We start from the raw sequence: 24,492 nt of genomic DNA on the forward strand, positions 1-24,492 counted from the left end.
ATCCTGAATCCTCAAACTTCAGCCCTCAGTCCTCAAGAATCAGTGGTCCATCCTCAATCCTCAATAGAATATCATGATTTGACAGTTTTCAATACTCAATACTCAACCTGCAATCTTGAAATCTCTATCCACAAACATCAATTCTCATCACTCAACCCTCAAAACTCAGTCCCCAATCCTCAATATTCAAGCCTCAATCCTCAATCCTCAATCCACAATCCTCAACCTTCAATCCTCAATACTCAATCTTCAATCCTCAATCCTCAACACTCAATCCTCAATCCTCAGTCCTCAAACCTCAATCCTGGATCCTCAATCCTGAATCCTCAATCCTCAATCCTCAATCTTCAATCCTCAATACTCAATCTTCAATCCTCAATACTCAATCCTCAATCCTCATTCCTCAATCCTCATTCTTCAATCCTCAATACCCAATCCTCAATCTTCAATCCTCAATCCTCAATTCTCAATTGTCAATCCTCAATGCTCAGACCTCAAACATCAATATTCAATCCTCAGTCATCGTCCTCAATCCACAACCCTCAATCCTCAACCCTCAATCTTCAATCATCAATATTCAATCTTCAACCCTCAATCCTCAATCCTCAATCCTCAATCCTCAATCCTCAATCTTCACTCCTCAATCATCAATCCTCAATCCTCAGTGTTCAATCCTCAATACCCAATCCTCAGTCTTCAATCCTCAATCCTCAATCCTCAATCCTCAATCCTCAATCCCCAATCCTCAGTCCTCAAACCTAAATCCTGAATCCTCAATCCTGAATCCTCAATCTTAAGCCCACAGCCATCAACAATCAGTGGTCAATCCTCAATCCTCAATAGGATATCATGAATTCACAGTTTTCAATACTCAACACTCAACCTGCAATCTTCAAATCTCTATCCACAAAGTTCAATTCTCATCACTCAACCCTCAACACTCAGTCCCCAATCCTCAATATTCAAGCCTCAATCCTCAATCCTCAATCCACAATCCTCAACCTTCAATCCTCAATACTCAATATTCAATCCGGAATCCTCAATCCTCAATCCTCAATCCTCAATTCGCAATCCTCAGTAGTCAACCTTCAATCCTCAATACTCAATATTCAATCCTCTATCCTCAATCCTCAATCCTCAATCCTCATTCTTCAATCCTCAATACACAATCCTCAATCTTAAATCCTCAATCCTCAATCCTCAATTCTCTATCCTCAATCCTCTGTCCTCAGTCCTCAAACCTCAATCCTCAACCCTCAGCCATCATCCTCAATCCTCAGTCTTCAATCCTCAATCCTCAATACTCAATCCTCAATCCACAATCCTCAATCCTCAGTCCTCAAACCTCAAACCTGAATCCTTAATCCTGAATCCTCAATCTTCAGACCTCAGTCCTCAACAATCAGTTGTGAATTCTCAGTCCTCAATAGAATATCATCAATTCACAGTTTTCAATACTCAATACTCAATCTGCAATCTTCAAATCTGAATCCACAAACATCAATTCTCATCATTCAACCCTCAATACTCAATCTTCAATCCTCAATCCTCAGTCCTCAAACCTCAATTCTGAATCCTCAATCCTGAATCCTCAATCTTCAGCCCTCAGTCCTCAACATTCAGTTGTCAATCCTCAATCCTCAATAGAATATCCTCAATTCACAGTTTTCAATACTCAATACTCTGTCTGCAATCTTCAACTCTCTATCCAGAAACATAAATTCTCATCACTCAACCCTCAACACTCAGTACTCAATGTTCAATCCTAATCCTCAATTCTGAATCTTCAATCCTCAATACTGAATCTTCAATCCGCAATCCTCAATCCCCAATCCTCAATCCTCAATCCTCAATCCTCAATCTTCAATCCTCAATACTCAATCTTCAATCCTCAATCCGCAATCCACAATCCTCATTCGTCAATCCTCAATACCCAATCCTCAATCTTCAATCCTCATTCCTCAATTCTCAATTCTCAATTCTCAATCCTCAATCCTCAGACCTCAGACATCAATATTCAACACTCAGATCACGTCCTCAATCCACAACCCTCAATCCTCAATCCTCAATCTTCAATCCTCACTCCTCAGTCCTCAATTCTCAATCCCCAATCCTCAATCCTCAGTCCACTCTCCTCAAACACCAATCCTGAATCCTCAATCCTGAATCCTCAAGCTTCAGCCCTCAGTCCTCAGCAATCAGTAGTCAGTCCTCAATCCTCAATTGAATATCATCAATTCACAGGTATCAATACTCAATACTCAATCTGCAATCTTCAAATCTCTATCCACAAGCACCAATTCTCAACATTCAACCCTCAACACTCAGTCCCCAATCCTCAATATTCAATCCTCAATCCTCAATCCTCAATCCACAATACTCAACCTTCAATCCTCAATACTCAATCATCAATCCTCAATCCTCAATACTCAATCCTCAATTCTCAATCCTCGATCGTCAATCTTCAATCCTCAATACTCAATCTTCAATCCTCAATCCTCAATCCTCAACCCTCAGGCCTCTCTCCTCGAACCTGAATCCTGAATCCTCAATCCTGAATCCTAAAGCTTCAGCCCTCAGTCCTCAACAATCAGTTGTCATTCCTCAATCCTCAAGAGAATATCATCAATTCACAGTTTTCAATACTCAGTACTCAATCTGCAATCTTCAAATCTCTATCCACAAACATCAATTCTCATCACTCAACCCTCAACACTCAGTCTTCAATCCTCAATCCTCAATCCTCAATCCTCAATCCTCATTCTTCAATCCTCAATACCCAATCCTCAATCTTCAATCCTCAATCGTCAATCCTCAATTCTCAATCCTCAATCCTCAATCCTCAGACCTCAAACAGCAATACTCAACCCTCAGTCCTCGTCCTCAATCGACAACCATCAATCCTCAATCTTCAACATTCAATCATCAATATTCAACCTTCAGTCCTCAATCCTCAATCCTCAATCCTCAATCCTCAATCATCAATGTTCAATCCGCAATACCCAATCCTCAATCTTCTATCCGCAATCCTCAATCCTCAATCCTCAATCCTCAATCCTCTATCCTCAATCTTCAATCCTCAATACTCAATCTTCAATCCTCAATCCTCAATCCTCAATTCTCAATCCTCATTCTTCAATCCTCAACACCCAATCCGAAATCTTCAATCCTCAACACTCAATCCTCAATTCTCAATCCTCAATCCTCAATCCTCAGACCTCAATCATCAATACTCAACCCTCAGTCCTCGTCCTCAATCCTCAATGTTCTATCCTCAATACGCAATCCTCAACCATCAATCCTCAATCCTCAATGCTCAATCCTCAATCCTGAATCCTCAATCCTCATTCCTCAAACCTCAATCCTGAATCCACAATCCTGAACGCTCAATCTTCAGCCCTCAGACCTCAAGAATCAGTTGTGAATCCTCAATCCGCAATAGAATACCCAAATTCACAGTTTTCAATACTCAATACTCAATCTGCAATCTTCAAATCTCTATCCACAAACATCAATTCTCATCACTCAACCCTGAACGCTCAGTGCTCAATGTTCAATCCTCAATCTTCAATTATCGATCTTCAATCCTCAATACTGAATCTTCAATACACAATCCCCAATCCTCAAATGTCAATCCTCAATCCTCAATCCTCAATAATCAATCCTCAATCCTCAATACTCAATCGTCAGTCCTCAGTCCTCAATCCTCAACCCTCAATCCTCGTTCCTCAAACCTCAATCCTCAACCCTCAGCCCTCATCCTCAATTCTCAATTCTCAATACTCAATCCTCAATCCTCAATCTTCAATCCTCAATAATCAATCTCCAATCCTAGATCCTCAATCCCCAATCCTCAATCCTTAATCCTCAATCTTCAATCCTCAATCCCCAGTCCTCAACCTTCAATCCTCAATGCTCCATCCTCAATCTTCAATCCTCAGTCCTCAATCCTCAATCCTCAAACCTGAATCCTCAACCGTCAGTCCTCGTCCTCAACCCTCAACCCTCAATCCTCAATCAACAGTCTTCAATCCTCAATACTCAATATTCAATCCTCAACACTCAATCCTCAATCCTCAATCCTCATTCTTCAATCCTCAATACCCCATCCTCAATTCTCAATCCTCAATCCTCTGTCCTTAGTCCTCAAACCTCAATCCTCAACCCTCAGCCCTCATCCTCAATCCTCAGTCCTCAACCCTCAATCCTCAATCCTCAATCCTCAATTCTCAATTCTCAATTCTCAATCCTCGATCGTCAGACCTCAAACATCAATATTCAACCGTCAGTCATCGTCCTCAATCCACAACACTCAATCCTCAACCCTCAACCTTCAATCATCAATCTTCAATCTTCAATCCTCAATCCTCAATCCTCAATCCTCTATCCTCAATCCTCAATCTTCACTCCTCAATCCCCAATCCTCAATCCTCAATGTTCAATCCTCAATAACCAATCCTCAGTCGTCAATCCTCAATCCTCAATCCTCAATTCTCAATCCTCAATCCTCTGTCCTCAGACCTCAAACCTCAATCCCCAACCCTCAGCCCTCATCCTCAATCCTCAACCATCAATCCTCAATCCTCAATCCTCAATCCTCAATCCTCAATCCTGAATCCTCAATCCTCAGTCCTCAAACCTCAATCCTGAATCCACAATCCTGAACGCTCAATCTTCAGCCCTCAGATCTCAACAATCAGTTGTGAATCCTCAATCCTCAATAGAATATCCTCAATTCACAGGTTTCAATACTCAATACTCAGCCTGCAATCTTCAAATCTCTATCCACAAACATCATTTCTCATCACTCAACCCTCAACACTCAGTCCCCAATCCTCAATCTTCAAACCTCAATCCTCAATCCTCAATCCTCAATCCTCAGCCTTCAATCCTCAATACTCATTCTTCAATCCTCAATCCTCAATCCTCGGTCCTCAATCCTCAATCCTCAATCCTCAATCCTCAATCGTCAGGCTTCAATGCTCAATACTCAATCTTCAATCCTCAATCTGCAATCCTCAATCCTCAATCCGCAATCCTCAATCCTCATTCTACAATCCTCAATACACAATCCTCAATCTTAAATCCTCAATCCTCTATTCTCAGTCCTCAATCCTCAATCATCAGACCCCAAACATCAATATTCAACCCTCAGTCCTCGTCCTCAATCCACAACCCTCAATCCTCAACACTCATTCTTCAATCCTCAATACCCAATCCTCATACTTCAACACTCAATCCTCAATCCTCAATTCTCAATCCTCAATCCTCAGTCCTCAGTCCTCAATCTTCAATCCTCAATACCCAATCTTCAATCCTCAATCCTCATTACTCAATTCTCAATTCTCAATCCTCAATCCTCAGACCTCAGACATCAATATTCAACACTCAGATCTCGTCCTCAATCCACAGCCCTCAATCCTCAACCCTGAATCTTTAATCATCAATATTCTATCTTCAATCCTCAATCCTCAATCCTCAACCCTCAATCCTCAATCCTCAATCTTCACTCCTCAAACCTCAATCCTCAATCCTCAATGTTCAATCCTCAATACCCAATCCTCAGCCTTCAATCCTCAATCCTCAATCCTCAATCCTCAATCCTCAATCCTCAATCTTCAATCCTCAATACTCAACCTTCAATCCTCAATCCTCAATCCTCAATCCTCAATCCTCAATCCTCAATCCTCAATCTTAATCTTCAATCCTCAGTACTCAATCTTCAATCCTCAATCCTCGATCCTGAATCCTCAATCCTCAATCTTCAATCCTCAATACTCAATCTTCAATCCTCAATCCTCAATCCTCAATCCTCAATCCTCAATCCTCAATCTTCAATCCTCAATACTCAATCTTCAAACCTCAATCCTCAGTCCTCAAACCTTAATTCTGAATGCTCAATCCTGAATCCTCATTCTTCAGCCCTCAGTCCTCAACATTCAGTTGTCAATCCTCAATCCTCAATAGAATATCCTCAATTCACAGTTTTCAATACTCAATACTCAATCTGCAATCTTCAAATCTCTATCCAGAAACATAAATTCTCATCACTCAACCCTCAACACTCAGTACTCAATGTTCAATCCTCATCCTCAATTCTGAATCTTCAATCCTCAATACTGAATCTTCAATCCGCCATCCTCAATCCCCAATCCTCCATCCTCAATCCTCAATCCTCAATCTTCAATACTCAATACTCAATCTTCAATCCTCAATCCGCAATCCTCAACCATCATCCTTCAATCCTCAATACCCTATCCTCAATCTTCAATCCTCAATCCTCAATCCTCAATACCCAATCCTCAATCTTCAATCCTCAATCCTCAATCCTCAATTCTCAATCCTCAATCCTCAATCCTCAGACCTCAAACATAAATATGCAACCCTCAGTCCTCGTCCTCAATCCACAACCCTCAATCCTCAATCCTCAATCCTCAATCCTCAATCCTCAATCTTCACCCCTCAAACCTCAATCCTCAATCCTCAATGTTGTATCCTCAATACCCAATCCTTAGCCTTCAATCCTCAATCCTCAATCCTCAATCCTCAATCCTCAATCCTCAATCCTCAATCCTCAGTCCTCAAACCTCAGTCCTGAATCCTCAACCCTGAATCCTCAATCTTCAGCCCTCAGTCCTCAACAATCAGTGGTTCATCCTCAATCCTCAATAGAATACCATGAATTCACAGTTTTCAATACTCAATACTCAACCTGCAATCTTCAAATCCCTATCCACAAACATCAATTCTCATCACTCAACCCTCAACACTAAGTCCCCAATCCTCAATATTCAAGCGTCAATCGTCAATCCTCAATCCTCAATCCTCAATCCTCATTCTTCAATCCTCAATACACAATCCTGAATTTTCAATCCTCAATCCTCAGTCATCAATCCTCAATCTTCAATACTCAATCCTCAATCCTCAATCCTCAATCCTCAATCCTTAATCATCAACCCTCAATCTTCAATACTCAATCCTAAGTCCTCAATCCTCAATCCTCAATACTCAACCATCAATCCTCAATTCTCAATACCTAATAGAATATACTGAACTCTCAAGATTCAATACTCAAACCTCAATCCTCAACCCTCAGCTCTCATCCTCCATCCTCAATCATCAATCCTCAACCCTCAATCTTCAATCCTCAATACTCAATCATCAATCCTCAATACTCAATCCTCAATCCTCAATCCTCAATACTCAATCATCAACTATCAATCCTCAATCTACAATCCTCAACACTCAATCCTCAATGCTCAATCCTCAATCCTCTATCCTCAATTCTCAATCCTCAATTTTCTATCCTCAATAGAATATCCTCAATTCTCAGTTTTCAATACTCAGTCCTCAATCTTCAATCGTCAATCCGCAATCCTCAACCATCAATCCTCAGTCCTCAATCCTCAATCCTCAATCCTGAATCGTCAATACTCAATCTTGAATCATCCATCATCAATCCTCAATCTTCAATCCTCTACTTTCAATCCTCAATCCTCAATCCCCAACACTCAGTAATCAACCCTCAATCCTCAATCCTCAATCATCAATCGTCAATTCTCAATCCTCAACCTTCAATCCTCAACGCTCAGTCCTCAACGCTCAATCCTCAATCCTCAATCCTCAATCGTCAATCCTCAATCCTCAACCATCAATCCTCAATCCTCAATCCTCAATCCTCAATCCTCAATCATCAACTATCAATCCTCAATCTACAATCCTCAACACTCAACCCTCAATCCCCAATCCTCAATCCTCAATCGTCAAACCTCATTCCTCAACACTCAGTAATCAACTCTCAATCCTCAATCCTCAATCCTCAATCCTCAATCATCAATTCTCAATCCTCGATCTTCAATCCTCAACACTCAATCCTGAATGCTCAATCCTCAATCCTCAATCTTCAATCGTCAATCGTCAATCTTGAATCATCAATCATCAATCCTCAATCTTCAATTCTCAATTCTCAATCCTCAACCCTCAATCCTCAACCCTCAGTAATCAACCCTCAATCCTCAATCCTCAATCATCAATCATCAATTCTCAATCCTCAATCTTCAATCCTCAACACTCAATCCTCAATGCTCAATCCTCAATCCTCAATCCTCAATCGTCAATCCTCAATCCTCAAGCATCAATCCTCAATCCTCAATTCTCTATCCTCAATCCTCAATACTCAAACCTCAATACTCAGCCCTCATTCCTCAGTCCTCAATCCTCAATCTTCAGTCCTCAATCCCCCACCTACAATCCTCAATTATTAATCCTAAATCCTCAAACTTCAACCTCAATCCTCAATCTTGAAACATGAATACACAATTCTCAATCTTCAATCCTCAAACCTCAATCGTCAATCCTCTATACTCAACCCTGAGCCCTCAATCCTCAATACTCAATCCTCAATCCTTTATCCGCAATCCTCAATCCTCAGTCCGCAATCCTCAATCCTCAATCCTCAGTCCACGACTCTCAATCTTCAATCCTCAATACTCAGTCGTCAGTCCTTAATACTCAACCATCAATCCTCAGTCCTCAATCCTCAATCCACAATCCTCAATCCTCAATCCTGAATCCTCTATCCTCAATCCTGAATCCTCAGTACTCAATCCTGAATCCAAAATACCCAATCGTCAATCCTCAATCCTCAAGCATCAATCCTCAATACTCAATCCCCAATCCTCAATCCTCAATCGTCAATCCTCAATCCTCAACCTTCAATCCTCAACCCTTAATCCTCAATCCTCAATTTTCAATCCTCAATAGAATAACCTCAATTCTCAGCTTTCAATACTCAGACCTCAATCTTCAATCGACAATCCTCAATCCTCAATCTTCAACACTCAATACTCAATCCTCTGTCCACGGCACTCAATCTTCAATCCTCAATCCTCAATAGTCAATCCTCAACCATCAATCCTCAATCCTCAATCCTCAATCTTCAATCATCAATCCTCAATCTTCAATCCTCAATCCTCAATCCTCAATCGTCAAACCTCAACCCTCAGTAATCAACCCTCAATCCTCAATTCTCAATCCTCAATCATCAACTCTCAATCCTCAATTTTCAATCCTCAATAGAATATCCTCAAGTCTCTGTTTTCAATACTCAGTCCTCAATCTTCAATCGTCAATCCACAATCCTCAAACATCCATCCTCAGTCCTCAATACTCAATCCTCAATCGTCAATCCTCAATCCTCAACCATCAATCCTCAACCCTCAATCCTCAATCCTCAATCCTCAATCTTCAATCCTCAATCTTCAATCATCAATCATCAATCCTCAATCTTCAATCCTCAATCCTCAATCCTCAATCGTCAAACCTCAATCCTCAACCCTCAGTAATCAACCCTCAATCCTCAATCCTCAATCCTCAATCCCCAATCCTCAATCGTCAATCCTCAACACTCAACATTCAATCCTCAACCCTCAATCGTCAATCCTCAATCCTCATCCTACAATCCTCAATCCTCAATCCTCAATCCGCAATCCTCAATCCTCAATACTCAATCCTCAATCCTCAATCCTCAATCCGCAATCCTCAATCCTCAATCCTCAATACTCAAACCTCAATCCTCAGCCCTCATTCCTCAGTCCTCAATCCTCAATCTTCAGTCCTCAATCCCCCACCTACAATCCTCAATTATTAATCCTAAATCCTCAAACTTCAACCTCAATCCTCAATCTTGAAACATGAATACACAATTCTCAATCTTCAATCCTCAAACCTCAATCGTCAATCCTCAATCCTCAACCCTGAGCCCTCAATCCTCAATACTCAATCCTCAATCCTTTATCCGCAATCCTCAATCCTCAGTCCGCAATCCTCAATCCTCAATCCTCAGTCCACGACTCTCAATCTTCAATCCTCAAAACTCAATCGTCAGTCCTTAATACTCAACCATCAATCCTCAGTCCTCAATCCTCAATCCACAATCCTCAATCCTCAATCCTCAATCCTCTATCCTCAATCCTGAATCCTCAATACTCAATCCTCAATCCAAAATACCCAATCGTCAATCCTCAATCCTCAACCATCGATCCTCAATACTCAATCCCCAATCCTCAATCCTCAATCGTCAATCCTCTATCCTCAACCTTCAATCCTCAACCCTTAATCCTCAATCCTCAATTTTCAATCCTCAATAGAATAACCTCAATTCTCAGTTTTCAATACTCAGACCTGAATCTTCAATCGACTGTCCTCAATCCTCAATCTTCAACACTGAATCCTCAATCCTCTGTCCACGGCACTCAATCTTCAATCCTCAATCCTCAATAGTCAATCCTCAATCCTCAACCTACAATCCTCAATCGTCAACCCTCAATCCTCAACCATCAATCCTCAACCCTCAGTAATCAACCCTCAATCCTCAATCCTCAATCCTCAATCATCAATTCTCAATCCTCAATCTTCAATTCTCAACGCTCAGTCCTCAATGCTCAATCCTCAATCCTCAATCCTCAATCGTCAATCCTCAATCCTCAACCATCAATCCTCAATCCTCAATCCTCAATCCTCAATCCTCAATCTTCAATCATCAATCCTCAATCTTCAATCCTCAATCCTCAATCCTCAATCGTCAAACCTCAACCCTCAGTAATCAACCCTCAATCCTCAATTCTCAATCCTCAATCATCAACTCTCAATCCTCAATCTTCAATCCTCAACACTCAATCCTCAATGCTCAAAACTCAATCCTCTATCCTCAATTCTCAATCCTCAATTTTCAATCCTCAATAGAATATCCTCAATTCTCTGTTTTCAATACTCAGTCCTCAATCTTCAATCGTCAATCCACAATCCTCAACCATCCATCCTCAGTCCTCAATACTCAATCCTCAATCGTCAATCCTCAATCCTCAACCATCAATCCTCAACCCTCAATCCTCAATCCTCAATCCTCAATCTTCAATCCTCAATCTTCAATCATCAATCATCAATCCTCAATCTTCAATCCTCAATCCTCAATCCTCAATCGTCAAACCTCAATCCTCAACCCTCAGTAATCAACCCTCAATCCTCAATCCTCAATCCTCAATCATCAATTCTCAATCCTCGATCTTCAATTCTCAACACTCAATCCTGAATGCTCAATCATCAATCCTCAATCTTCAATCGTCAATCCTCAATCTTGAATCATCAATCCTGAGTCCTCAATCTTCAATCGACAATCCCCAATCGTCAATCCTCAATCCTCAACCATCAATCCTCAATCCTCAATCCCCAATCCTCAATCGTCAATCCTCAACACTCAACCTTCAATCCTCAACCCTCAATCGTCAATCCTCAATCCTCAACATACAATCCTCAATCCTCAATCCTCAATCCGCAATCCTCAATCCTCAATCCTCAATCCGCAATCCTCAATCCTCAATACTCAAACCTCAATCCTCAGCCCTCATTCCTCAGTCCTCAATCCTCAACCTTCAGTCCTCAATCGCCCACCTACAATCCTCAATTATTAATCCTACATCCTCAAACTTCAACCTCAATCCTCAATCTTGAAACATGAATACACAATTCTCAATCCTCAACCCTCAATCCTCAACCCTCAGTAATCAACCCTCAATCCTCAATCCTCAATCATCAATCATCAATTCTCAATCCTCAATCTTCAATCCTCAACACTCAATCCTCAATGCTCAATCCTCAATCCTCAATCCTCAATCGTCAATCCTCAATCCTCAAGCATCAATCCTCAATTCTCAATCCTCTATCCTCAATCCTCAATACTCAAACCTCAATCCTCAGCCCTCATTCCTCAGTCCTCAATCCTCAATCTTCAGTCCTCAATCCCCCACCTACAATCCTCAATTATTAATCCTAAATCCTCAAACTTCAACCTCAATCCTCAATCTTGATACATGAATACACAATTCTCAATCTTCAATCCTCAAACCTCAATCGTCAATCCTCTACACTCAACCCTGAGCCCTCAATCCTCAATACTCAATCCTCAATCCTTTATCCGCAATCCTCAATCCTCAGTCCGCAATCCTCAATCCTCAATCCTCAGTCCACGACTCTCAATCTTCAATCCTCAATACTCAGTCGTCAGTCCTTAATACTCAACCATCAATCCTCAGTCCTCAATCCTCAATCCACAATCCTCAATCCTCAATCCTGAATCCTCTACCCTCAATCCTGAATACTCAGTACTCAATCCTGAATCCAAAATACCCAATCGTCAATCCTCAATCCTCAAGCATCAATCCTCAATACTCAATCCCCAATCCTCAATCCTCAATCGTCAATCCTCAATCCTCAACCTTCAATCCTCAACCCTTAATCCTCAATCCTCAATTTTCAATCCTCAATAGAATAACCTCAATTCTCAGTTTTCATTACTCAGACCTCAATCTTCAATCGACAGTCCTCAATCCTCAATCTTCAACACTCAATACTCAATCCTCTGTCCACGGCACTCAATCTTCAATACTCAATCCTCAATAGTCAATTCTCAATCCTCAACCTACAATCCTCAATCGTCAATCCTCAATCCTCAACCATCAATCCTCAACCCTCAGTAATCAACACTCAATCCTCAATCCTCAATCATCAATCATCAATTCTCAATCCTCAATCTTCAATCCTCAACGCTCAGTCCTCAATGCACAATCCTCAATCCTCAATCCTCAATCGTCAATCCTCAATCCTCAACCATCAATCCTCAATCCTCAATCCTCAATCTTCAATCATCAATCCTCAATCCTCAATCGTCAATCCTCAATCCTCAACCATCAATCCTCAACCCTCAATCCTCAATCCTCAATCCTCAATCTTCAATCCTCAATCTTCAATCATCAATCATCAATCCTCAATCTTCAATCCTCAATCCTCAATCCTCAATCGTCAAACCTCAATCCTCAACCCTCAGTAATCAACCCTCAATCCTCAATCCTCAATCCTCAATCCTCAATCCTCAATCCCCAATCCTCAATCGTCAATCCTCAACACTCAACCTTCAATCCTCAACCCTCAATCGTCAATCCTCAATCCTCATCCTACAATCCTCAATCCTCAATCCTCAATCCGCAATCCTCAATCCTCAATACTCAATCCTCAATCCTCAATCCTCAATCCGCAATCCTCAATCCTCAATACTCAAACCTCAATCCTCAGCCCTCATTCCTCAGTCCTCAATCCTCAATCTTCAGTCCTCAATCCCCCACCTACAATCCTCAATTATTAATCCTAAATCCTCAAACTTCAACCTCAATCCTCAATCTTGAAACATGAATACACAATTCTCAATCTTCAATCCTCAAACCTCAATCGTCAATCCTCAATCCTCAACCCTGAGCCCTCAATCCTCAATACTCAATCCTCAATCCTTTATCCGCAATCCTCAATCCTCAGTCCGCAATCCTCAATCCTCAATCCTCAGTCCACGACTCTCAATCTTCAATCCTCAAAACTCAATCGGCAGTCCTTAATACTCAACCATCAATCCTCAGTCCTCAATCCTCAATCCACAATCCTCAATCCTCAATCCTCAATCCTCTATCCTCAATCCTGAATCCTCAATACTCAATCCTCAATCCAAAATACCCAATCGTCAATCCTCAATCCTCAACCATCAATCCTCAATACTCAATCCCCAATCCTCAATCCTCAATCGTCAATCCTCTATCCTCAACCTTCAATCCTCAACCCTTAATCCTCAATCCTCAATTTTCAATCCTCAATAGAAGAACCTCAATTCTCAGTTTTCAATACTCAGACCTCAATCTTCAATCGACTGTCCTCAATCCTCAATCTTCAACACTGAATCCTCAATCCTCTGTCCACGGCACTCAATCTTCAATCCTCAATCCTCAATAGTCAATCCTCAATCCTCAACCTACAATGCTCAATCGTCAACCCTCAATCCTCAACCATCAATCCTCAACCCTCAGTAATCAACCCTCAATCCTCAATCCTCAATCATCAATCATCAATTCTCAATCCTCAATCTTCAATTCTCAACGCCCAGTCCTCAATGCTCAATCCTCAATCCTCAATCCTCAATCGTCAATCCTCAATCCTCAACCATCAATCCTCAATCCTCAATCCTCAATCCTCAATCCTCAATCTTCAATCATCAATCCTCAATCTTCAATCCTCAATCCTCAATCCTCAATCGTCAAACCTCAACCCTCAGTAATCAACCCTCAATCCTAAATTCTCAATCCTCAATCATCAACTCTCAATCCTCAATCTTCAATCCTCAACACTCAATCCTCAATGCTCAAAACTCAATCCTCTATCCTCAATTCTCAATCCTCAATTTTCAATCCTCAATCCTCAATGCTCAATCCTCAATCCTCAATCCTCAATCATCAATTCTCAATCCTCGATCTTCAATCCTCAACACTCAATCCTGAATGCTCAATCATCAATCCTCAATCTTCAATCGTCAATCCTCAATCTTGAATCATCAATCCTCAGTCCTCAATCTTCAATCGACAATCCCCAATCGTCAATCCTCAATCCTCAACCATCAATCCTCAATCCTCAATCCCCAATCCTCAATCGTCAATCCTCAACACTCAACCTTCAATCCTCAACCCTCAATCGTCAATCCTCAATCCTCAACATACAATCCTCAATCCTCAATCCTCAATCCGCAATCCTCAATCCTCAATCCTCAATCCGCAATCCTCAATCCTCAATACTCAAACCTCAATCCTCAGCCCTCATTCCTCAGTCCTCAATCCTCAACCTTCAGTCCTCAATCGCCCACCTACAATCCTCAATTATTAATCCTACATCCTCAAACTTCAACCTCAATCCTCAATCTTGAAACATGAATACACAATTCTCAATCCTCAACCCTCAATCCTCAACCCTCAGTAATCAACCCTCAATCCTCAATCCTCAATCATCAATCATCAATTCTCAATCCTCAATCTTCAATCCTCAACACTCAATCCTCAATGCTCAATCCTCAATCCTCAATCCTCAATCGTCAATCCTCAATCCTCAAGCATCAATCCTCAATCCTCAGTTCTCTATCTTCAATCCTCAATACTCAAACCTCAATCCTCAGCCCTCATTCCTCAGTCCTCAATCCTCAATCTTCAGTCCTCAATCCCCCACCTACAATCCTCAATTATTAATCCTAAATCCTCAAACTTCAACCTCAATCCTCAATCTTGAAACATGAATACACAATTCTCAATCTTCAATCCTCAAACCTCAATCGTCAATCCTCTATACTCAACCCTGAGCCCTCAATCCTCAATACTCAATCCTCAATCCTTTATCCGCAATCCTCAATCCTCAGTCCGCAATCCTCAATCCTCAATCCTCAGTCCACGACTCTCAATCTTCAATCCTCAATACTCAGTCGTCAGTCCTTAATACTCAACCATCAATCCTCAGTCCTCAATCCTCAATCCACAATCCTCAATCCTCAATCCTGAATCCTCTATCCTCAATCCTGAATCCTCAGTACTCAATCCTGAATCCAAAATACCCAATCGTCAATCCTCAATCCTCAAGCATCAATCCTCAATACTCAATCCCCAATCCTCAATCCTCAATCGTCAATCCTCAATCCTCAACCTTCAATCCTCAACCCTTAATCCTCAATCCTCAATTTTCAATCCTCAATAGAATAACCTCAATTCTCAGTTTTCAATACTCAGACCTCAATCTTCAATCGACAGTCCACAATCCTCAATCTTCAACACTCAATACTCAATCCTCTGTCCACGGCACTCAATCTTCAATACTCAATCCTCAATAGTCAATCCTCAATCCTCAACCTACAATCCTCAATCGTCAATCCTCAATCCTCAACCATCAATCCTCAACCCTCAGTAATCAACCCTCAATCCTCAATCCTCAATCATCAATCATCAATTCTCAATCCTCAATCTTCAATCCTCAACGCTCAGTCCTCAATGCACAATCCTCAATCCTCAATCCTCAATCGTCAATCCTCAATCCTCAACCATCAATCCTCAATCCTCAATCCTCAATCTTCAATCATCAATCCTCAATCTTCAATCCTCAATCCTCAATCCTCAATCGTCAAACCTCAACCCTCAGTAATCAACCCTCAATCCTCAATTCACAATCCTCAATCATCAACTCTCAATCCTCAATTTTCAATCCTCAATAGAATATCCTCAAGTCTCTGTTTTCAATACTCAGTCCTCAATCTTCAATCGTCAATCCACAATCCTCAACCATCCATCCTCAGTCCTCAATACTCAATCCTCAATCGTCAATCCTCAATCCTCAACCATCAATCCTCAACCCTCAATCCTCAATCCGCAATCCTCAATCTTCAGTCCTCAATCCCCCACCTACAATCCTCAATTATTAATCCTAAATCCTCAAACTTCAACCTCAATCCTCAATCTTGAAACATGAATACACAATTCTCAATCTTCAATCCTGAAACCTCAATCGTCAATCCTCAATCCTCAACCCTGAGCCCTCAATCCTCAATACTCAATCCTCAATCCTTTATCCGCAATCCTCAATCCTCAGTCCGCAATCCTCAATCCTCAATCCTGAGTCCACGACTCTCAATCTTCAATCCTCAAAACTCAATCGGCAGTCCTTAATACTCAACCATCAATCCTCAGTCCTCAATCCTCAATCCACAATCCTCAATCCTCAATCCTCAATCCTCTATCCTCAATCCTGAATCCTCAATACTCAATCCTCAATCCAAAATACCCAATCGTCAATCCTCAATCCTCAACCATCAATCCTCAATACTCAATCCCCAATCCTCAATCCTCAATCGTCAATCCTCTATCCTCAACCTTCAATCCTCAACCCTTAATCCCCAATCCTCAATTTTCAATCCTCAATAGAATAACCTCAATTCTCAGTTTTCAATACTCAGACCTCAATCTTCAATCGACTGTCCTCAATCCTCAATCTTCAACACTGAATCCTCAATCCTCTGTCCACGGCACTCAATCTTCAATCCTCAATCCTCAATAGTCAATCCTCAATCCTCAACCTACAATCCTCAATCGTCAACCCTCAATCCTCAACCATCAATCCTCAACCCTCAGTAATCAACCCTCAATCCTCAATCCTCAATCATCAATCATCAATTCTCAATCCTCAATCTTCAATTCTCAACGCTCAGTCCTCAATGCTCAATCCTCAATCCTTTAATCCTCAATCGTCAATCCTCAATCCTCAACCATCAATCCTCAACCCTCAATCCTCAATTCTCAATCCTCAATCATCAACTCTCAATCCTCAATCTTCAATCCTCAACACTCAATCCTCAATGCTCAAAACTCAATCCTCTATCCTCAATTCTCAATCCTCAATTTTCAATCCTCAATAGAATATCCTCAATTCTCTGTTTTCAATACTCAGTCCTCAATCTTCAATCGTCAATCCACAATCCTCAACCATCCATCCTCAGTCCTCAATACTCAATCCTCAATCGTCAATCCTCAATCCTCAACCATCAATCCTCAACCCTCAATCCTCAATCCTCAATCCTCCATCTTCAATCCTCAATCTTCAATCATCAATCATCAATCCTCAATCTTCAATCCTCAATCCTCAATCCTCAATCGTCAAACCTCAATCCTCAACCCTCAGTAATCAACCCTCAATCCTCAATCCTCAATCCTCAATCATCAATTCTCAATCCTCGATCTTCAATCCTCAACACTCAATCCTGAATGCTCAATCATCAATCCTCAATCTTCAATCGTCAATCCTCAATCTTGAATCATCAATCCTCAGTCCTCAATCTTCAATCGACAATCCCCAATCGTCAATCCTCAATCCTCAACCATCAATCCTCAATCCTCAATCCCCAATCCTCAATCGTCAATCCTCAACACTCAACCTTCAATCCTCAACCGTCAATCGTCAATCCTCAATCCTCAACATACAATCCTCAATCCTCAATCCTCAATCCGCAATCCTCAATCCTCAATCCTCAATCCGCAACCCTCAATCCTCAATACTCAAACCTCAATCCTCAGCCCTCATTCCTCAGTCCTCAATCCTCAACCTTCAGTCCTCAATCGCCAACCTACAATCCTCAATTATTAATCCTACATCCTCAAACTTCAACCTCAATCCTCAATCTTGAAACATGAATACACAATTCTCAATCTTCAATCCTCCAACCTCAATCGTCAATCCTCAATCCTCAACCCTGAGCCCTCAATCCTCAATACTCAGTCCTCAATCCTTTATCCGCAATCCTCAATCCACAGTCCGCAATCCTCAATCCACAATCCTCACTCCACGACTCTCAATCTTCAATCCTCAATACTCAATCGTCAGCCCTTAATCCTCAACCATCAATCCTCAGTCCTCAATCCTCAATCCTCAATCCTCAATCCTCAATCCTCATTTCTCGGCCCTCTATAAAAAATCCTCAATTCTCAGTTTTCAATACTCAATCCTCAATCTACAATCTTCAAATCTCAGTTCCCGAACATCAATTCCCAACTCTCTATCCTCAACACTCAGTCCTCATTCTTCAATCAACAATCCTCAAACCTCAATCTTCAATCCTCAATCCCCAATCCTCAACCCTCAATCCTCAACCCTCAGTAGTCAACCCTCAATCCTCAATCCCCAATCATCCATTCTCAATCCTCAATCCTCAATCCTCAATCCTCAATCCTCAATCGTCAATCCTCAATCCTCAACCATCAATACTCAAATCTCAATCCCCAATACTCAATCCTCAATCGTCAATCCTAAAACCTCAACCTTCTATCCTCAATCCTTAATCCTCAATCCTCAATCCTCAATCCTGAATCCTCAATTTTCAATCCTGAATAGAATATACTCAATTCTCAGTTTTCAATGCTCAGTCCTCAACCTTCATTCGTCAGTCCTCAATCCTCAGTCTTCAACCCTCAATCCTCAATCTTCAGTCTACGACACTCAATCTTCAATCCTCAATCCTCAATCGTCAATCCTCATTCCTCAACCATCAATCCTCAATCCTCTATCCTCAATCCTGAATCCTCAATACTCAATCCTCAATCCAAAATCCCCAATCGTCAATCCTCAATCCTCAACCATCAATCCTCAATACTCAATCCCCAATCCTCAATCCTCAATCGTCTATCCTCAAACCTCAACCTTCAATCCTCAACCCTTAATCCTCAATCCTCAGTTTTCAATCCTCAATAGAATAACCTCAACTCCCAGTTTTCAATACTCAGTCCTCAATCTTCAATCGACAGTCCTCAATCCTCAATCTTCAACCCTCAATCCTCAATCCTCTGTCCACGGCACTCAATCTTCAATCCTCAATCCTCAATAGTCAATCCTCAATCCTCAACCTACAATCCTCAATCGTCAATCCTCAATCCTCAACCATCAATCCTCAACCCTCAGTAATCAACCCTCAATCCTCAATCCTCAATCATCAATCATCAATCCTCAATCCTCAATCTTCAATCCTCAACGATCAGTCCTCAATGCTCAATTATCAATCCTCAATCCTCAATCGACAATCCTCAATCCTCAACCATCGATCCTCAATCCTCAATCCTCAATCCTCAACACTCAATCCTCAATGCTCAATCCTCAGTCCTCAATTCTCAATCCTCAATCCTCAAATTTAAATCCTCAATAGAAAAACCTCAATTCTCAGTTTTCAATACTCAGACCTCAATCTTCAATCGACAGTCCTCAATCCTCAATCTTCAACCCTCAATCCTCAATCCTCTGTCCACGGCACTCAATCTTCAATCCTCAATCCTCAATAGTCAATCCTCAATCCTCAACCTACAATCCTCAATCGTCAATCCTCAATCCTCAACCATCAATGCTCAACCCTCAGTAATCAACCCTCAATCCTCAATCCTCAATCATCAATCCTCAACGCTCAGTCCTCAATGCACAATCCTCAATCCTCAATCCTCAATCGTCAATCCTCAATCCTCAACCATCAATCCTCAATCCTCAATCCTCAATCCTGAATCCTCAATCTTCAATCATCAATATTCAATCTTCAATCCTCAATTCTCAATCCTCAATCCTCAATCCCCAATCCTCAATGGTCAATCCTCAATACCCAATCCTCAATCTTCAATCCTCAATCCTCAATCCTCAATCCTCAATCCTCAATCTTCAGTCCTCAAACCTCAATTCTGAATCCACAATCCTGAATCCTCAATCTTCAGCCCTGAGTCCTCAACAGGAAGTTGTCAATCCTCAATCCTCAATAGAATATCCTCAATTCACAGTTTTCAATACTCAATACTCAATCTGTAATCTTCAAATCTATATCCACAAACATCAACTCTCATCACTCAACCCTCAACACACAGTCCTCAATGGTCAATCCTCAATCCTCAATCCTCAATCTTCAATCCTCAGTCCCAAATCCTCAATCTTCAATCCTCAATCCTCAATCCTCAATCCTCAATATTCAATCCTCAATACTCAATCTTCAATCCTCAATCCTCAATCCTCCATCCTCAATCTTCAATTCTCAATCATCAATCCTCAATCCTCAATCCTCAATCTTCAATCCTCAATACTCAATCTTCAATCCTCAATCCTCAGTCTTCAATCCTCAATACTCAATCTTCAATCCTCAATCCTCTGTCCTCAAACCTCAATTCTAAATCCTCAGTCCTGAATCCTCAATCTTCAGCCCTCAGTCTTCGACAATCAGTTGTCAATCCTCAATCCTCAATAGAATATCGTCAGTTCGCAGTTTTCAATACTCAATTCTCAATCTGCAATATTCAAATCTATATCCACAAACATCAATTCTCATCACTCAACCCTCAACACTCAGTCCTCAATGTTCAATCCTCAATCCTCAATTCTCACTCTACAATCCTCAATACCGAATCTTCAATCCTCAATCCTCAAACATCAATCCTCAAGCTTCAATCCTCAATACACAATCTTCAATCCTAAATCCTCAATCCTCAATCCTCAATCCTCAATCCTCGATCCTCAATCATCAATCATCAATCTTCAATACTCAATCCTCAATCCTCAATCCTCAATCCTCAATCCTCAATCCTCAATCATCAATCCTCAATCCTCAATCCTCAATCCTCGGTCCACAAACCTCATTCCTAAATCCTCAATCCTGAATCCTCTGTCTTCAGCCCTCAGTACTCAACAATCAGTTGTCAATCCTCAATCCTTAATAGAATATCATCAATTCACAGTCTTCAATACTCAATTCTCAATCTGCAATCTTCAAATCTATATCCACAAACATCAATTCCCGTCACTCAACCCTCAACACTCAGTCCTCAATGTTCAATCCTCAATCGTCTATTCTCAATCTTCAACCCTCAATACTGAACCTTCAATCCTCAATCCTCAATCCTCAGTCCTCAATCCTCAATCCTCAATCCTCAATCCTCAATGATCAATCCTCAATACCCAATCCTCAATCTTCAATCCTCAATCCTCAATCCTCATTCCTGAATCCTCAATCCTCAGCCCTCAAACCTCAATTCTGAATCCTCAATCCTCAATCCTCAATCCTCAATCTTCGATTCTCGACACTCAATCTTCAATCCTCAATCCTCAATCCTCAATCCTCAATCTTCAATCCTCAATCATCAATCCTCAATCCTCAATCCTCAATCCTCAATCCTCATTCGCCAAACCTCAATCCTCAACCCTCAGTCCTCATCCTCAATTCTCAGTACTCAATCCTCTATCCTCAATCCTCAATCTTCAATCCTCAATAATCAATCTCCAATCCTAGATCCTCAATGCGCAATCCTCAATATTCAACACACAACCCTGAACAATCAATCCTCGATACTCAATCCTCAATCCTCAATCCTCAACCTTCAATCCTCAATCATCAATCCTCAATCCTCAATCCTCAATCTTCAATCCTCAATACTCAATCTTCAATCCTCAATCCTCAATCTTCAATCCTCAATACTCAATCTTCAATCCTCAATCCTCAATCATCAATCCTCAATCTTCAATACTCAATCCTCAATCCTCAATCCTCAATCCTCAATCATCAATCCTCAATCTTCAATACTCAATCCTCAATCATCAATCCTCAATCCTCAATCCTCAATCCTCAACCATCAGCCCTCATCCTCCATCCTCAATACTCGATCCTCAATCCTCGATCTTCAATCCTCAATACTCAATCTTCAGTCCTCAATCCTCAATCCTCAATCCTCAATCCTCAATCGTCAATCCTCAATCCTCTGACCACGACACTCAATCTTCTATCCTGAATCCTCAATTGTCAATGCTCAATCCTCAACCTACAATCTTCAATCGTCAATCCTCAATCCTCAGCCATCAATCCTCGATCCCCAATCCTCAAAAGTCAATTCTCAATCCTCAATCTTCAATCCTCAACACTCAATCCTCAATGCTCAATCCTCAATCTTCTATCCTCAATCCTCAATCCTCAATCCTCAATCCTCAATCCTCAATCGTCAATACACAATCCTCAACCATCAATACTCAATTCTCAATCCCCAATCCTCAATCCGGAGTCGTCAATCCTCAAACCTCAAACTTCAAACGTCAACCCTTAATCCTCAATCCTCAATCCTCAATACTCAATCCTCAATCCTCAATCCTCAATCCGCAATCCTCAATCCTCAATACTCAAACCTCAATCCTCAGCCCTCATTCCTCAGTCCTCAATCCTCAATCTTCAGTCCTCAATCCCCCACCTACAATCCTCAATTATTAATCCTAAATCCTCAAACTTCAACCTCAATCCTCAATCTTGAAACATGAATACACAATTCTCAATCTTCAATCCTCAAACCTCAATCGTCAATCCTCAATCCTCAACCCTGAGCCCTCAATCCTCAATACTCAATCCTCAATCCTTTATCCGCAATCCTCAATCCTCAATCCTCAGTCCACGACTCTCAATCTTCAATCCTCAAAACTCAATCGTCAGTCCTTAATACTCAACCATCAATCCTCAGTCCTCAATCCTCAATCCACAATCCTCAATCCTCAATCCTCAATCCTTTATCCTCTATCCTGAATCCTCAATACTCAATCCTCAATCCAAAATACCCAATCGTCAATCCTCAATCCTCAACCATCAATCCTCAATACTTAATCCCCAATCCTCAATCCTCAATCGTCAATCCTCTATCCTCAACCTTCAATCCTCAACCCTTAATCCTCAATCCTCAATCTTCAATCCTCAATCCTCAATCCTCAATCGTCAAACCTCAACCCTCAGTAATCAACCCTCAATCCTCAATTCTCAATCCTCAATCATCAACTCTCAATCCTCAATCTTCAATCCTCAACACTCAATCCTCAATGCTTAAAACTCAATCCTCTATCCTCAATTCTCAATCCTCAATTTTCAATCCTCAATAGAATATCCTCAATTCTCTGTTTTCAATACTCAGTCCTCAATCTTCAAACGTCAATCCACAATCCTCAACCATCCATCCTCAGTCCTCAATACTCAATCCTCAATCGTCAATCCTCAATCCTCAACCATCAATCCTCAACCCTCAATCCTCAATCCTCAATCCTCAATCTTCAATCCTCAATCTTCAATCATCAATCATCAATCCTCAATCTTCAATCCTCAATCCTCAATCCTCAATCGTCAAACCTCAATCCTCAACCCTCAGTAATCAACCCTCAATCCTCAATCCTCAATCCTCAATCATCAATTCTCAATCCTCGATCTTCAATCCTCAACACTCAATCCTGAATGCTCAATCATCAATCCTCAATCTTCAATCGTCAATCCTCAATCTTGAATCATCAATCCTCAGTCCTCAATCTTCAATCGACAATCCCCAATCGTCAATCCTCAATCCTCAACCATCAATCCTCAATCCTCAATCCCCAATCCTCAATCGTCAATACTCAACACTCAACCTTCAATCCTCAACCCTCAATCGTCAATCCTCAATCCTCAACATACAATCCTGAATCCTCAATCCTCAATCCGCAGTCCTCAATCCTCAATCCTCAATCCGCAACCCTCAATCCTCAATACTCAAACCTCAATCCTCAGCCCTCATTCCTCAGTCCTCAATCCTCAACCTTCAGTCCTCAATCGCCAACCTACAATCCTCAATTATTAATCCTACATCCTCAAACTTCAACCTCAATCCTCAATCTTGAAACATGAATACACAATTCTCAATCTTCAATCCTCCAACCTCAATCGTCAATCCTCAATCCTCAGCCCTGAGCCCTCAATCCTCAATACTCAGTCCTCAATCCTTTATCCGCAATCCTCAATCCACAGTCCGCAATCCTCAATCCACAATCCTCACTCCACAACTCTCAATCTTCAATCCTCAATACTCAATCGTCAGCCCTTAATCCTCAACCATCAATCCTCAGTCCTCAATCCTCAATCCTCAATCCTCAATCCTCAATCCTCATTTCTCGGCCCTCTATAAAAAATCCTCAATTCTCAGTTTTCAATACTCAATCCTCAATCTACAATCTTCAAATCTCAGTTCCCGAACATCAATTCCCAACTCTCTATCCTCAACACTCAGTCCTCATTCTTCAATCAACAATCCTCAA

This window comes from Calliopsis andreniformis, chromosome 10, assembly GCF_051401765.1.
Source record: "Calliopsis andreniformis isolate RMS-2024a chromosome 10, iyCalAndr_principal, whole genome shotgun sequence".
Lineage (NCBI taxonomy): Eukaryota > Metazoa > Arthropoda > Insecta > Hymenoptera > Andrenidae > Calliopsis > Calliopsis andreniformis.